This window comes from Mauremys reevesii, linkage group 23 (genome assembly GCF_016161935.1).
Source record: "Mauremys reevesii isolate NIE-2019 linkage group 23, ASM1616193v1, whole genome shotgun sequence".
NCBI classification, from domain to species: domain Eukaryota; kingdom Metazoa; phylum Chordata; order Testudines; family Geoemydidae; genus Mauremys; species Mauremys reevesii.
Genome location: NC_052645.1, coordinates 4277367 through 4291684, shown reverse-complemented (window position 1 = coordinate 4291684; position 14318 = coordinate 4277367).

Here is a 14318-nt window from a genome sequence, read left to right as displayed (position 1 = left end):
GAGCCAGAAAGAGAAGCCAACAGTCCTGACTCCTGTTCTAATGGACAAAAAAAAAACCAGAGAAAAGGATAGAGCCCAGGAATCGAGATGGTGGGGAAATTTCATTGAAACCATTTCTGTCAGAAAATCCCCTTCAGACTAAACCAGTTTGTTTCTCGAAATCAAAACAAGTGAGATGAAAGTTCTTTGCAAAAATATTTTGTTGCAAAACAAAAGCATCTCCTGTTTGTCACAGTGTGTTAAATTGTCTCGTTGCACACAAAGAGGAGACACTTAGATCTCAAACATTAGATAAGATGCTTCAGTCTGAGCTAAGTAATTGCTGCTCTTAACAATTTCAAAATAAAAAAATACAAATCAAATAGACTATTTCAGCTATTCTATTATGTCATAATCTGCTCTGAGTAAATGTGATAGGACAGCGCATATTATGCACTACTCCTAGTGACACTCGCCAATGGATTCCCCACCCACCGTGAGGTAGGTAGGAGCGGATCATTATTATCCCTACTTGAAAGAGGAAGAAGCTAAGGCTGAGAAAGGAGAATTGACTTGTCTTAAGTCACACGGCCAGCCAGTGGCAGAGTTGGGAATAGGACCCAAGAGCCCTGATTTTCAAACTAACCATCGGATCTTGAATTTCAGACACTGAATGACCTGAATAAAGTGCTCTCAGATGAGCTCCAGACCAACAACAGGGCACAATAAATATTCAGCAAGTATTTGAGGAGAACTGCAATGTTAGAGAGAATCATGAACTGCTCAGAGACAATTAATGCAGAGGAGCAGCAAAATTCATCAAACATATGACTGGTTATGACTTATTTCCTTGGGCTTAAAAGAGAACAACAAGGACCTGAGTCTCCTCCCTGTCAATAACCCCCTGCTCAGCCAATCAGGGTAGAGACTGAGGACGGGAGGCTGAGGGTTCTCGCCCAAAGGATGGCCCAGGTCACCGGTGGGGATCACTGCCTGAGCACTATTTCAGCCCCACATTTTCGGGTGGACCTCCCACAGTGGGAGCTGCCGAGCACTCCCCTGAGACACATACGCACACCCCTCCTGGTGTTGGGAGGGGAACAGGAGAAAGGACAAAAGAAGCAAGCGACAAAGAGAAAGGAGGGAGGGATGGATGGAGGAAAAGGTGAAACCAAAAGGACAAACCCTAATGACCCCAGTGATTGTAAGGGACAAAATCCCAGGTGCGCAATAAAATTCTGCCTCCTTAAGCTCATGTTTGCCATGCCTAGAATTCAATGGTCACCAGATGGATCAGACTGAACAGGTTTCAAACCTCAAGGAGGCTCTTACCTTCTAAACAGGGACGGCTGTTTTCTAGTAAAATCACTAAAAGGGAAGGAGAAAACTTGAAAGAGGTTCCTCCTGGTGCTCACATACGTGAACCCGAATACTCTCTCAGTCCTCAAAGAGAGACCTGGAGAAGGAGACTTGCTGAAGCAAAGCCACAGGGTCTCTGAGGTTTCCCTGGCCCCTCGGCCCTGTCCTGCCTGGCTGATGTCAGCATTTCTCTGTGAGGTCACCACCACCCCACCACCTCTGACCAATAGTCTGAGGTCCTGCAAAAATCCTTTGTGATGTCACTGCCACACCCCTCCCTTGCTGTGCCAATGTCCTGCCCCTGCCCAAGCACTTTGGAGGTTTGAGCTACTCCCTGTGGATCACCTCACTCAAGGAGCGTTCGTTCTAGGCAGCAAGCCGGCTAGACAGGAAAACATCAGACGCTGCTCCCAATGCTACACTCAGTTTTTCAGAAATTAGTCGACTTTATGGCCAGAAGAGACCATTAGAGCATCTAATCTGACCCCCTGCATATCACAGGCCTCCTGTATGACACAATAGCTACTTTTGGGGCAAACATTCCAGAAAGGCAGCTAGTCTTCATTAAATGACATCAGGAGATGGCAAATCCACCTCTTTCCTTGGTAGCTTGTTCCTGTGGTGAATCATCCTCGCCCAGGTTGGAAACGGAGCTGGTCAAAACTCCCATGCTGATCAGTAGTGGGGTTGTGCCTGTGAGTAGCCCCTGCAGCGTAGCCTGGGCAAGACAGTGAGACCCGGTCTCTTTTTAGACACCCCACCCCGCAGAGCCTGCAGGGGGGGATGGGAGCACCACACACTGGGGATTCTGACTTGGGGGGAGGGACGCCCCCCTGCAACATGGATTTTGAAAAGAGGAACAGCGACACCCACACACCACAGAGCCTGGATGGGGGCAGGGGAACCACACACGGGAGCTAGTTCATGGGGTGGGGGACACACCCATATGCTCCGTTGCACCATTCTTAATGAGAAGAACGGGGGCATCCACACAACACGGATCCTTAATGGGCGGGGGGACACCCACACACTCCACTATTAAGCAGGAGGGACAGGGGCACCAGACACCCACAGTAGCTTGGAGAACACCCACATCCACCGGATCCCTCATGGGGGGTAAGACAGAGGGGATTGTAATGGGGCCCAGTGCACCCACGCACCAGGGATTGTTAAGGGTTGAAGGGAGAGGGACACCCACACACACTGAGATCACGTCCTTGGAGGAACGCAAAACCTCCACAGAAGGACCTGGTCTGTTCCATGATGGCAGCCCAGCCTGGGTGAGTCAAAGTCTCTTTTTATACAGCCACGCCACAGCGATCCTGACTAGGGAGAGGGACACCCACCCACCAGAGATCCTTAATGGTCTAGGGTGCACCCACACACCAGGGATTCTTATGGGTGGGAGGAATGGAGACAGCCAGACACACTGAGATCACTTCCTCCAAGGAGCCTGGGCCAGACAGGGAGACACAGTCCCCCTTTACAGATCTGCCAGACAACCTGCCTCCCACTCCCTCCACACAATGTTCTTATTTGGAGGTGAAGCCAGGGAAGCCACATGGAGGATTCTTATCTGGGGAACTGGGGGGACCCACTTACCACCAGAGATTCTTAAGGGCAGGAGGAACAGGGACTCCCACCTCTGCAGCATGGGGGTGGGTCGCCTGCTGGGATCATCTGGGCATATTTCACCTCGTCAGCTCCCTGCCATTGCCTTGGGGGCCCCTTGTTCGCTGCCTCTGGCACCCAGTTTAGCCTCCTTCCTGAGGGCTGAAACGCTTTGATCTGTCTAAGGTCTGTGGGATCAATGTGTGTCATGGTGTAATTCTGTGTTATTCGGGGGTCAGACTAGCTGAGCTAATGGCCCCTTCTGCCCTTAAACGCCATGAAAACATTTCCTTGGTTTCCCCTTGTGCCTGACAGACACCACGGTGAGGGGCCCAATAGAAGATCCCGCACACAGCGCTCTGGCTCTTACTTTACTTGGGGACGTCAGCGCTTTCCTAGCAAAGGTGCTGCTAAAGCGCTGGATTTGGGGAACGGTTCGGCTCCGATTCAGAGATCTGCCTGCGGGGTGTGAACCTGCCACGAGGAGCGGGAAACGCAACCAGCAACGGGAGGCGTTGGCTGAGCTCCAGGCTGCCCCCGTGTGGCCAAAGCTTAGAACTGAGCAGCGGAGTTTGAAGCTGGCGCTGGGAGGGACCTGAACACGCGGGGCACGAAGGCTCCTGCGTGTAATGCTTGTTGGGTGGGCAGCTGAGCGTAGCTGATTGCTGGAGTTCAGGGCTGCACCCCGGGGTGCTGAGCAGGTGTCTGTGCTCAGGTTGGCCTCGCTATGATGGTTTCTGCGAAGTTTGGGACCACCAGTTCCCCCTAGGGAGAGGGGAGCCAGCCCAGGAAAGGAGGCTTTCAAAACTCTGGTACCAATAGACAGTGGGACTGCCCCTGTGAAGAGCCGCTGCAGCCCCGCCAGGGAGAGCCGGTTTCTCTTTATGCAGCCCCTCCCCCATTCCTCAGGACGAGGGTTGTGCTCAAAGATCTGTGCCCCGTGTTTTCACCTCCATGTGAAACGCACAGTGCAAATAACCCTCAGCCCATCAGCTCAGTTCCAGGCTCCACTTCCACCCGCTCAGAGCGCAGAGCTCCCAGGCTGAGCCTGAAGTTGGAAGTGGGAGACAATATAACCAGCCGGGCCCCGTGGCTGGTGCCTGTGATCCCAGCTTCTGGGGAGGCTGAGGCCGGCGGGTCGCTTGAGCTCAGGAGTTCTGCGCTGCAGGGGGCTGTGCCGATCAAGTGTCCACACTAAGTTTGGCATCAATATGGTGATCCTGGGGAAGCTTGGGGTCCCCAGGTTGCCTAAGGAGGGGTGAACCGGCCCAGGTCGGAAACGGAGCAGGTCAAAACTCCTGTGCTGATCAGTAGTGGGATCGCGCCTGTGAATAGCCCCTGCAGTGTAGCCTGGGCAAGACAGTGAGACACGATTTCTTTTTTATACAGACACCCCCCGCAGAGCCTGGATGGGGGGATGGGAGCACCGACACGCTGGGGATTCTGACTTGGGGGGAGGGATGCCCCCTTGCCACATGGATCTTGAAAAGGGGAACAGAGACACCCACAGATCCCAGATGGGGGCAGGCAGGGGAAACCACACACTGGAGCTAGTTCATGGGGTGGGGGACAGAGACACCCACCGGAGATCCTGGATGGGAGCACCCACATGATGGGGATCTTGAACTGGGAGGAGGGAAGCACCATGTACCAGAGGTTCTGAAGGGGGAAGAGGGACACCCACACACCATGTGTCTCGCAGCAAGAGCTGCGGTCTTCATTTACACAGAGCAGTGATGGGGAATTAACCACGTCCCTTGCGGAGCTTGTTCCACTAGATGATTAGCCTCATTGAAGTACCCAGACCTTTTAACAATAAGAAGTGAAATGAAATGGCCACATGATGGCAACAGAACCTAAGAAACGTGTTAGTGTCTAAGGTGCCACACGCAGGGCCGGCCTTAAGCCGATTTGCCCGATTCCCCCGAATTGGGCCCCCCGCCTGAGGGGGCCCCCGCACCGGCAGCGTCTCTCCTGGAAGCAAACTGCGTCTCCCGGAAGCAGCAGCTGTTGCTAGGCAACGAGAGACGCTGCAGAGGCAGCCCTGCCTGAACTTGCAGGTCATGAGGAGGAGGGGGTGTGGGGGGGGGAGAAGGCACATGTGCTTCCCCTCCCCCACCCCCAGCACTCACCTGGAGGAGACGCCGAGGGAGCTTCTGGCCCGGTGGGAGACAGGAATCTCTGGAGTGGACCTCACTCACCTGAGCAGCTGCTGCGGCTTCCAGCGGTGAGTGTTTGACCCTGTGATTCCCCCTAGGTCTGTAATATTGGGTTGTTTTTATGGTTTTCGTGGTGTTGGTGTTTGAGGGTGAGTTGGTGCCTGCCTGTGTCTGTTTCAAAACTAAAGTCTTGGGATCCTGTAACCCAGGAAAAAAGCCCCGAGCCGGTATTTAGTGCTGTGAACTCCAGGTGAGAGAGGGAGGGAGGTTTGGAGGAGGAAACCAAATACATCAAGAGGGGAGAATGCAAAAGGTCTGCAACAGAGAAGACTTTTATCTCCCCTCCCCCCCCCGCAGGAGGGGAAACTGAGGCACTGAGTGATCAAATTCCCCTCTCCAAATTATTTGCAAAGGAGGAGGACAGGGGCTCCTATCCAAACCTGTTCCCTTCCCATCAACTCTGCTTTCCCTGCTGCAAGACTGCTGTAAGGGCTGAATATTTCCATTAAACCATGGCTCCTTCATTTGCCCTGCAACAATGAAATAGACTGGCTGGGGGGGGGGGGAATAGCCCCCCCCCCAAAGCTTTGTGGATATTAAGGTTTGGGGGGGGGGCATGATAATATTCTAGATCAATCAAATGCCCAGCTCAGCTTTCTAGCCATCCAGCAGCTTTAGGGCAGGGAAGGAAGCTATTGGTGCAGAGTGGTCGCAATTAGAGTGGTCGCAAAACAAGGTTGAATTTAGTGGGGGGTTGAGGGGTCCGTTTGAAATCCCACCCGACGCAGCCACACAGAATCATTGGCAGCGCTGGGAGAGGCCAGGAGTGGAAGCAGGTGGCCTGGGGGTGGGGGGACATTTGCCCTCAGTCCTGGGCTCTGGGATGGACTAGGCTGGATGGTGGGTTCAGTCTAGTCTTCCAGCCTGTTGCTCTCACTGGGGTTTGTGGTTTTCATCTGGCTCCACCAAAAAGAACAAACAAGCCCAGTAGAAAAGGGGAGTGAGAGAGGCGGGAAGGAGTTTGTAAGGGGTTTAAGTGACCCGTCAGCGAAAGAGTAAAACCAGAGTTTCACTGGGTTTCCCCCCAGCCACCACTCCTGCAAACACTGGGCAAGGGGCAGCTCCACCCCCCACTGAGGCTATGGTGAGGGGCAACAGGGGAGGAAGGAAGCCACATGGCCGTCCCTTCCCCCCAGCACCTCCCTCCAGCCCCCAAACTCTGTCCCAAAGCCTGCACCCACCCCTCCGCACTCCGTCCCACTCAGCCCTGGGCAAAGCTCCTTGGTCTGTCTCCCAGCCCCTCTCCAAGATTTGCAGCTGTCTGGAGGTGCCTGCCTTCCACACCTTCCTCATTCACACCTCATTCAGTCAATGGGGCAATTGATTACAAAGTGGAGGGAAGATCTTATTCTACTTCTAACAAAAAGACATTTTTCTTTTACCTTATGCTACCTTAGGGGCCCGCTATAACATATTACTAAGGTTCAATACAAAGTCATGTAAAGGTTATACAAAAATGCATAATGCAGAGATTTATCTACAACTGCATTGATTGACTGCTGTGTGCAGTAATATAGTGACCCTGGCCGTAGGTTTGTAATATTGTGTTGTTTTTGCGGTTTTCGTGGTGTTGGTGTTTGAGGGTGAGTTTGTGGCTGCCTGTGTCTGTTTCAAAACTAAAGTATCTGGATCCTGTAACCCAGGAAAAAAGCCCCGAGCCGGTACTTAGTGCTGTGAACTCCAGGTGAGAGAGAGGGAGGTTTGGAGGAGGAAATCAAATACATCAAGAGGGGAGAATGCAGAAGGTCTGCAACAAGGCAGGCTAAGACTTTTATCTCCTAGTTTTCTGGCATGATTTACTTTTTCAAGTGAATTTTGTGAGCAAAGAGCTGCAGAGTGATACAATGGATATTTCTGCAGAAATTTCTTCATTTGAAAAGCTTTGTAACTGGTTAAAAATGTACAGAGAGAAGGGTTTTCAAGAAGTGTTAACTGGTGCTAATGAACTTGCCAAAGATCTAGATGTGACTCCAGTATTCCAGACTAAACATTTGCGCAAACGAAAAAAACAGTTTTAGTACAAGTCTGCAGATGAGCCTTTTTCTGACCCAAAGGAGCTTACAGAGTGTAGTGCTTCAATCAAGTGTTAGACAAAGCTTTACAGTCACTTGAACCAAGGTTTGAACAGCTACGAAAGCATGAAAGTTTATTTGGATTTTTATGCAAATTCAAAAATTTTCCCAAGGACACCATACGAAAAGCTGCTGCAGATCTGGAACTTGCATTGACAGATGTGAAATTAGTGCAGGAAAACGAACAAGTTTCAATTGTAAAATCAGTTGACATAAATGGCTACATGCTTTGTGAAGAACTGGAAGCATTAAAGCCAATTATTTCATCTGATTGTAGAAACCCCCTAAAAATCCTTCAATTTCTTGCATATAATAACCAATCAACAGGATTCCCAAATTTATTTATAGCAATTCGAATCTTCCTGACTATTCCAGTAACTGTAGCCTCAGGAGAGAGGAGTTTCTCGAAGCTAAATCTAATTAAAACATATCTGCGATCAACGATGCAGGAAGACCGATTAAACAATTTGGCAATCATGTCAATTGAATGGGAAGTAATGAAGAGTTTAGAGTTAGGCAATTTACTGAAAGATTTTGTCAAACAAAAAGCGAGGAAGATAAAGTTTTAAAAACATAGGTGAGGTGTACAATAAATACTGATATTTATATTATGATGTAATGTATGTAATATATAATTTTGTTATTATGTATATAGTCGTGGAAAGTAAATAATACATGGAAGAAATGAAAGGGGGGGTTGTGGTTTTTTTTTTTTTTTTTTTTTTAGTCATCCCTGCCGGGGCCCCGTCAAAACTGTTCGAATTGGGCCCCGCACTTCCTAAAGCCGGCCCTGCCGGTGTGGGTGGGAAAAAGGGACCAGGAAGCAGTGCGGCCTCATTATGGGACAGGAGGCCCTCACCACACCCAGGCCTGCTTCTTGCCTTCAGCCCAGGCAGCCAGAGGTGCCAGGGAGCTCTCTGGCAGGCCGCCGCCTCAGCCAGGAAATAAGGAAAAGGCGATGAATGAAGAAGTCAGGAAATAACAAGGAAATGAAGAGGTTTGTCGAATGGGTTTCTGCCCGATTAACCATCTTCTCAGCTACCGCTCAAAGTTAAAGACCTAAAGTCAACCTATTGGCATAAGTATAGATGGTTGGATCGGAATTAAAAGGAGCTGCTGTCACAAGTGTTAGGTGCCTGCAAGCAGCATGCAGACTGTTTAAAACCGCCGCAATTAGAGGCTCAGATGAAACGTTTGCCCTAAATCAGAAACGACAATAGGAGGACCAGCAGAACGCCACTCTAGGTTCATGGCAGAGTAATGGAGGCTGTTAGAGGCAAAAAGTCATTCCTCAAAATTTGGAAATCAGATCCTAGTGAGGATAATAGGAAGGTGCACAAACTCTGGCCTGTTAAGTGTCAAAGTGTAACAAGTCAGGCCAAGAAAGAATCTGAGAAGCAACACGCTAAAGACACAAAAGCTAAGTATAAATCCGGTCAATGCGAGTCCTGGTCTGTCCCCGCAGAAAGGTGAACCCCCTCTGTGGCTGGAGTGAGCTCCTCTAAGCCGACCTCACTACAGACCTGTGCCAGGTAGTGCTCATTGTAAAAATGTTTCTTCTGAAGGTTGGGAAAACGGGACCAGCGGGCCTCAGGCCGGCTGACACAATTAAAATCCCCCCCAACACCAAACATCATGCAGTCCAGAGGAAGGGAGCCTTTGATCTTTCCTCTCATGCCTTAACTGGGGACCATACACACTAATATAGCAGTAACCAGTGCCACAGAGCACAAAGCCCACCAGTAATGCCCTCCCTGGTTGGAGCGCCAGCCCCTTCTGTACTCGCACCGCCAATGTGAAGAACAAGACTCCAGCCCCATCATTCTTCCCTGGCCAGGAGGCCCTTCCTCCAATCACCCTCTGCCCATCAAGCTACCCTAGAGTTGTTAATGTGCATTTCCTGAACACCCACCATGGCCAAGTCCAGCTGCTCCAAGGCAATGAACATCAAGTGCCACCTCCTGGGCCCCCAAATCCCTTCCACCTTCCCACTTTCACAGACGCCCCTTCCCTGGTACTGCCCTCACTCAGCTGCACAGAGGAGCTTCCATCCCAATCCCTGCCTGTCACTGCCCAGCACCCCCTGTGGCACCATTCCTGAGGGTCCCCCTGCCTCACTCTCTTCCTGCCATGTTGGGAAAGACAGCTCCCGTCTCTCCTTGTTAAAGGTCAGGTGGGCCAACTAGGGGCAGAAGCCCATTCTATGTTTTCCTACTGCAGAGCCCAAGATCAGAGACTCACCTTCAGTGCCACCCAGAGGGGAGGCAAGTGGGGCAATTTGCCCCAGGCCCCAGGAGAATACAGTATTGCACCTTTTTTTTAATGGAAGGGGCCCCCAAAATTGCTTTGTTCCAGACCCCCTAAGTCCTCTAGGGCAACCCTGCTCACCTTGGGTGCAGACACAACTGTGTTCCCAGAGAACAAGCCACCACTGCACAAGGAGGGAAGAAAAGACCTGCGAAACCCTGGGATTGAACCAGAAACCTTTAGATCTTCAGTCGAACGCTCTCCCAACTGAGCTACTTCAACAGCTATGTAGGGACATTTTGGCCTGTTGCTTCTCTGCCCGGGATGTTTTTGCAGCAGTTGCACACAAAAAGGACGTCATTGTGAGCGGCCCATGAAGACAAGACTCGCTTTTGCCTGCCTTGCTCAGCTTGACTTGCTGCCTCACCCCGTTCCTGCCCTAGTGCCCGGGTTGACCTGGTGGTGGAAGGGGACTGGGGGCCAGTGGCGCGGGGAGGAAGTTGAGCTGGACCCTGAGCTAGACTAGACCCTGGCGGTGAGAGTCTGGCCACCACTTGCCACCCCACCCTGTTGTCCTGGCTTCCCCCACTGGCATCATTTCGGGAGGGAAGTGGGGCTTCTGCCTCCCCTCCCCGATTTTCACTCCGCAGAGGAGTGCGAACAGGAAAACGAACGGCTGCTCCACACCCCCACCGGAGGAACCCGGCACCCTTAGCTGTGGTCAGTAAGAAGTGGCTGTTGGCTGACAGGGCCTGTCCCTGAGGAGCTGGAACAGCAGCTGGCGCCTCCCCCTCGGCTCCAGGCTGTGGGAAATGCTCATTGCCTGGCTGCATGGGCGGCTGCTGCTCCGTGCTCTGGAGAGCATCTGTATTGCTCTGTCAACCCCCCGTCTTCACTGAGCCAGTCTGGTAAGGTCCCAAGTGCTCCCTCCGGCCTGGCAGCTGAGAGTCTGTGCAGACATCAGCCCCCCTGCCAGCCCCACAGGCAGCAGCAGCGCCAGCCCCCCAGCACCACAGGGGCACTCAATGCCCTTCCTGTGGGGAAATGGCTCCTTGGCGTCCAGCTGCTAGAGTGAGAGCCAGGAGAGAGCAGTGTCTGGCTCACTGTGGGGGAGAGAAGAGACCTGGTGAGTGCGGATCTCCCTCAGCCTCCCCCACAAGGCTGGTCAGTTTTATTGTCACTGTGATAGTCGGTGCTTCCCTTCAGGGCCGGCCCTAGAGGGATCCGGGGTATGGGACAAATCCCCCCTTTCCTCCCCAGGCCCTGCCCCCCACTCCACCCCTTCCCCCAAGCCCCAACCCCTCTCCCACCTCTTCCCGCTGTTAGGCCTGAATGAATATATAGCAGACAAAACAGTTATGCTAACCTGACTGAAATCAGGCTAGCAAAGGTTTTGATAATCCCAGAGTGGAAAAGTATTGAAAAGCAGTATTGTTTAACAGAGCCCTGGAAAACGTGAGACAAGCCTGAGATAAACCAGGGATTGCATTGCTGGCATGCCATTAGCTGTGCTAAGGACAGTGTTTGAAGAGCTGATAAGGAACTCTAGCATCCCACGGTTCAGATTCTAACTTTTTGGTTGAGTTATAGGTTTGTTTAAAAACTCCCCTGTATTTCTAACTTTTGGGTGTTGTTAAGATATAATTAATAATCTAAAGTTGTAGACATAAAGTCTAGGCATGTGTGTATATTAAAAGTGTCTAGTTTTAAGTTGTTAAACAAAGGGGGGTGGGTTTTGCTCAAGTGAGTGATGTATGACGTAATAAAACTGTCTATATAGGCTAATGCTAAGCTGTAAAAAGGGCCTGGTTCTCACTGGAGACGAGCGGCCTTTTGTTGATGCGTGCACTTGTCAATAAAAGGCTTTTGATGGGATCTTGCTGGTGTTGACTGTCTCTCTAGCTGAACAGACAACGAATTTCGCTGTTGGGGTTAAAGTCCCTAACATCTTTGGCGACTCCGGCCGGGACTTTGTCTGATTCTCCGGCAGGGGATCAGACTCTGAGGCAACGCAGCGCGCATCCTCTGGTTTAGAGGAGCCTTGCCTGGTAGTCTGATCTCTGCGTTGGTGATAAGGCGAGTTCTGTGAACCAGCTGAAGCTCGTAGAAATCCAGCAACATCCACCTACCCGTTGAGTAGGGTCATGGTTGCCTGGGTTAGAGTCCCAGAGCAGATTGTCGGGGTTCGAGTCCCTGACAACTTAGGTCTGGGTTAGAGTCCCAGTCTAGGTCTGGGTTAGAGTCCCAGTCCAGGTTTGCGCAGGATCCAAGTATTCTGGGTTAGAGTCCCAGCCTGGGTTTGAGTCCCAGTCCAGGTGTTCGAGTCCCCTGGAGAGGTAAGTGAGCGCTCGACGCGGGAGGTGGGGGTTAGAGTCCCTTTACCTCAACGCAGGGAAGAGGGGTTAGAGTCCCCTTACCAAATGGGACAAGTTGGCAGTAAGTGCCCGGGGGATGCCCCATTGTCTCTGATACTTAGAGATTGGAAGGAGATTTCTGGAACCGCTGGGTTGGTAAAATCTAAAATGAGAAATTTATGTCAAATTCAATGGCCTTCTTTTACTGCTCATTTGTCCCCGACTAAAGATTGGCCAGAGTGTGGAACTTTTTCCACAGAGAGGATGAACTCTTTAAGGGATATCTTGGTTGATCTTAGGCCGGGACAAATGGATTATTTATTTGTATGGTATAATTATAAACCCACGGAAGGACGAGTGGCTATTGAAGCTGTTTGTATGGAGAATTTTTGTAAAAGTTCCTTACCATATGCCTTGGAGTCACACCGGGAGGAGGACGACTTTGTTCCTGTTCGTCCCCCTGTCCGGCGGAGTGCAAGGCTTCAACAACAACAGGTTAGGGACAGTTCAGGGATAGAGGAGAATCAAGGAAGGGCTCAGGGTGATGTTGCCTCATCCTCTGAGGGATCAGGCAGCCTCATTCCCTCTATACAGCCTTCAGCCAGCCTTTTGCAAACTTGGCCAGGGGCTACTTCACACACACTCCCAATATTACAGAAGCCCTCATCCTCACCCTTGCGGTCCCCCTCTAGGTTATTTAACCCCGAGGGGAAGGATGTTTCTGAGACATCCCTGATACTACAAGCCCCATTGAGAACATATCCGGTTCCACTGGTTGCTGGGGGACATGAGATGGTTTTTACCCATACTCCGTTTGCAACTTCAGATTTGCTTAATTGGCAGCGCACTATGCCTCGTCTACGAGACAATCCTGAGGCAGTGGAAAGAATGTTTCATACAATCTTTTCCACTCATGTGCCCACTTGGGCAGATGTAAATCAATTATTAGATACTCTCCTGACAGAGGATGAAAGACAAAAGGTAAAAGAAAAATGTGCAACCCATTTGAATGCACCTTGGCCAATTGATGACCCTAAGTGGGATCCCAATGATTCAGTTCAGAAGACAAGTTTGGATAATTTTTTGAAGGCTGTTCTGAAAGGCATTAAGGACGCAGGGGAAGCTACTCCAAATTGGAGCAAGGTGACTGCTTGTGTTCAGCGTCCAGATGAACACCCCTCTGATTTTTGTGCCCGCTTAATTTGTGAAATTAGAAAGCATGGGAATTTGAACCCTGAAACTGATCATGGAAAGGAGATGATTAAAATGGTTTTTATGTCACAATGTGCAGAGGACATTGCTAAGAGATTTAGAGAGCATCCAGATGGTATGCAAGGAAAAAGTTTGCCTGAGGTAGTTAGCATTGCGACTAGAGTGTTTAATGGGCGAGAAGAGCTAAAAGAGAAGGAAAGGAGAAAGGAAAAACAAAAAGATCTGAAGGATCAAGTATCCCTGTTGGCAGTGGCCATGTCGGGAGGTAGAGGAAGGGGCCGAGGCTGGAATCGTGGTTTCAGGGGAGGACGAGGGGGTAGATTCAGTAGGGGACGCGGACGAGGTGGAAGCATGAGTCCCAGTAATAATGGATGCCACTATTGTGGTGAGGAAGGACACTGGCGGAGAGAATGCCCTCTCAAACTGAAAGCGGACTGTGAACCTAAGAGAGTGGGCCAGTTCTCTGTAGAACATGAATGAAGGGAGGTGCCGCTCCCCTGGGGTTCTGAGGTTTATGAGGCTGGAATGGTACAGTTTAAGTGTGATGCACGATTTCCAGTGGTTCCCCTGAAATTAGGACAAAAGACTTTTGAATTATTAGTGGATACGGGGGCCACTCATTCAGCTATACCTGAGGGAGCGGCACCAAAAAGCAGAACTGAAAAATGCGTAATAGGAGTCACTGGAAAGTCCGAACGGCATTTCATGACAAATGACTGTATGGCTACTCTGGGTCCTATTTCAGTTCAGCATTCCTTTCTGCTAATGAATGGTCCAGTGAATTTGCTGGGAAGGGATTTGTTGTGTAAACTGCATGCTCAAATTTTTTGTACTCCTGAAAGCATCTCCCTTCGCTTCCCAGCGGAGAAAGCTTATCTGTTAATGCAGTTAACTAACAGTACTTGTGAAATGCTTCCCCTCCGAGTTCAGAACGAAGTTAACCCTATAGTGTGGGGAGGAAAGCATGATGTGGGGTTGGTGAAATCTGCCTCACCTCTGAATCCAGTGATAAAGGCTGACATGCCTCCCCCAGCTCAGAGGCAATATCCCCTTAAAATCGAGGCTATACATGGACTTGAGCCCCTTGTGCAGAATTTTAAGAACAAAGGGATTTTAGTGCCCTGTGTCTCCCCATGTAATACTCCCATTCTGGCTGTAAAGAAGCCTCAGCCTGATCCTGATGGAAAACCTGTCTATAGAATGGTGCAGGATTTAAGACTTATTAATCAGTATGTAATTCCAGAATACCCTGTGGTGCCAAACCC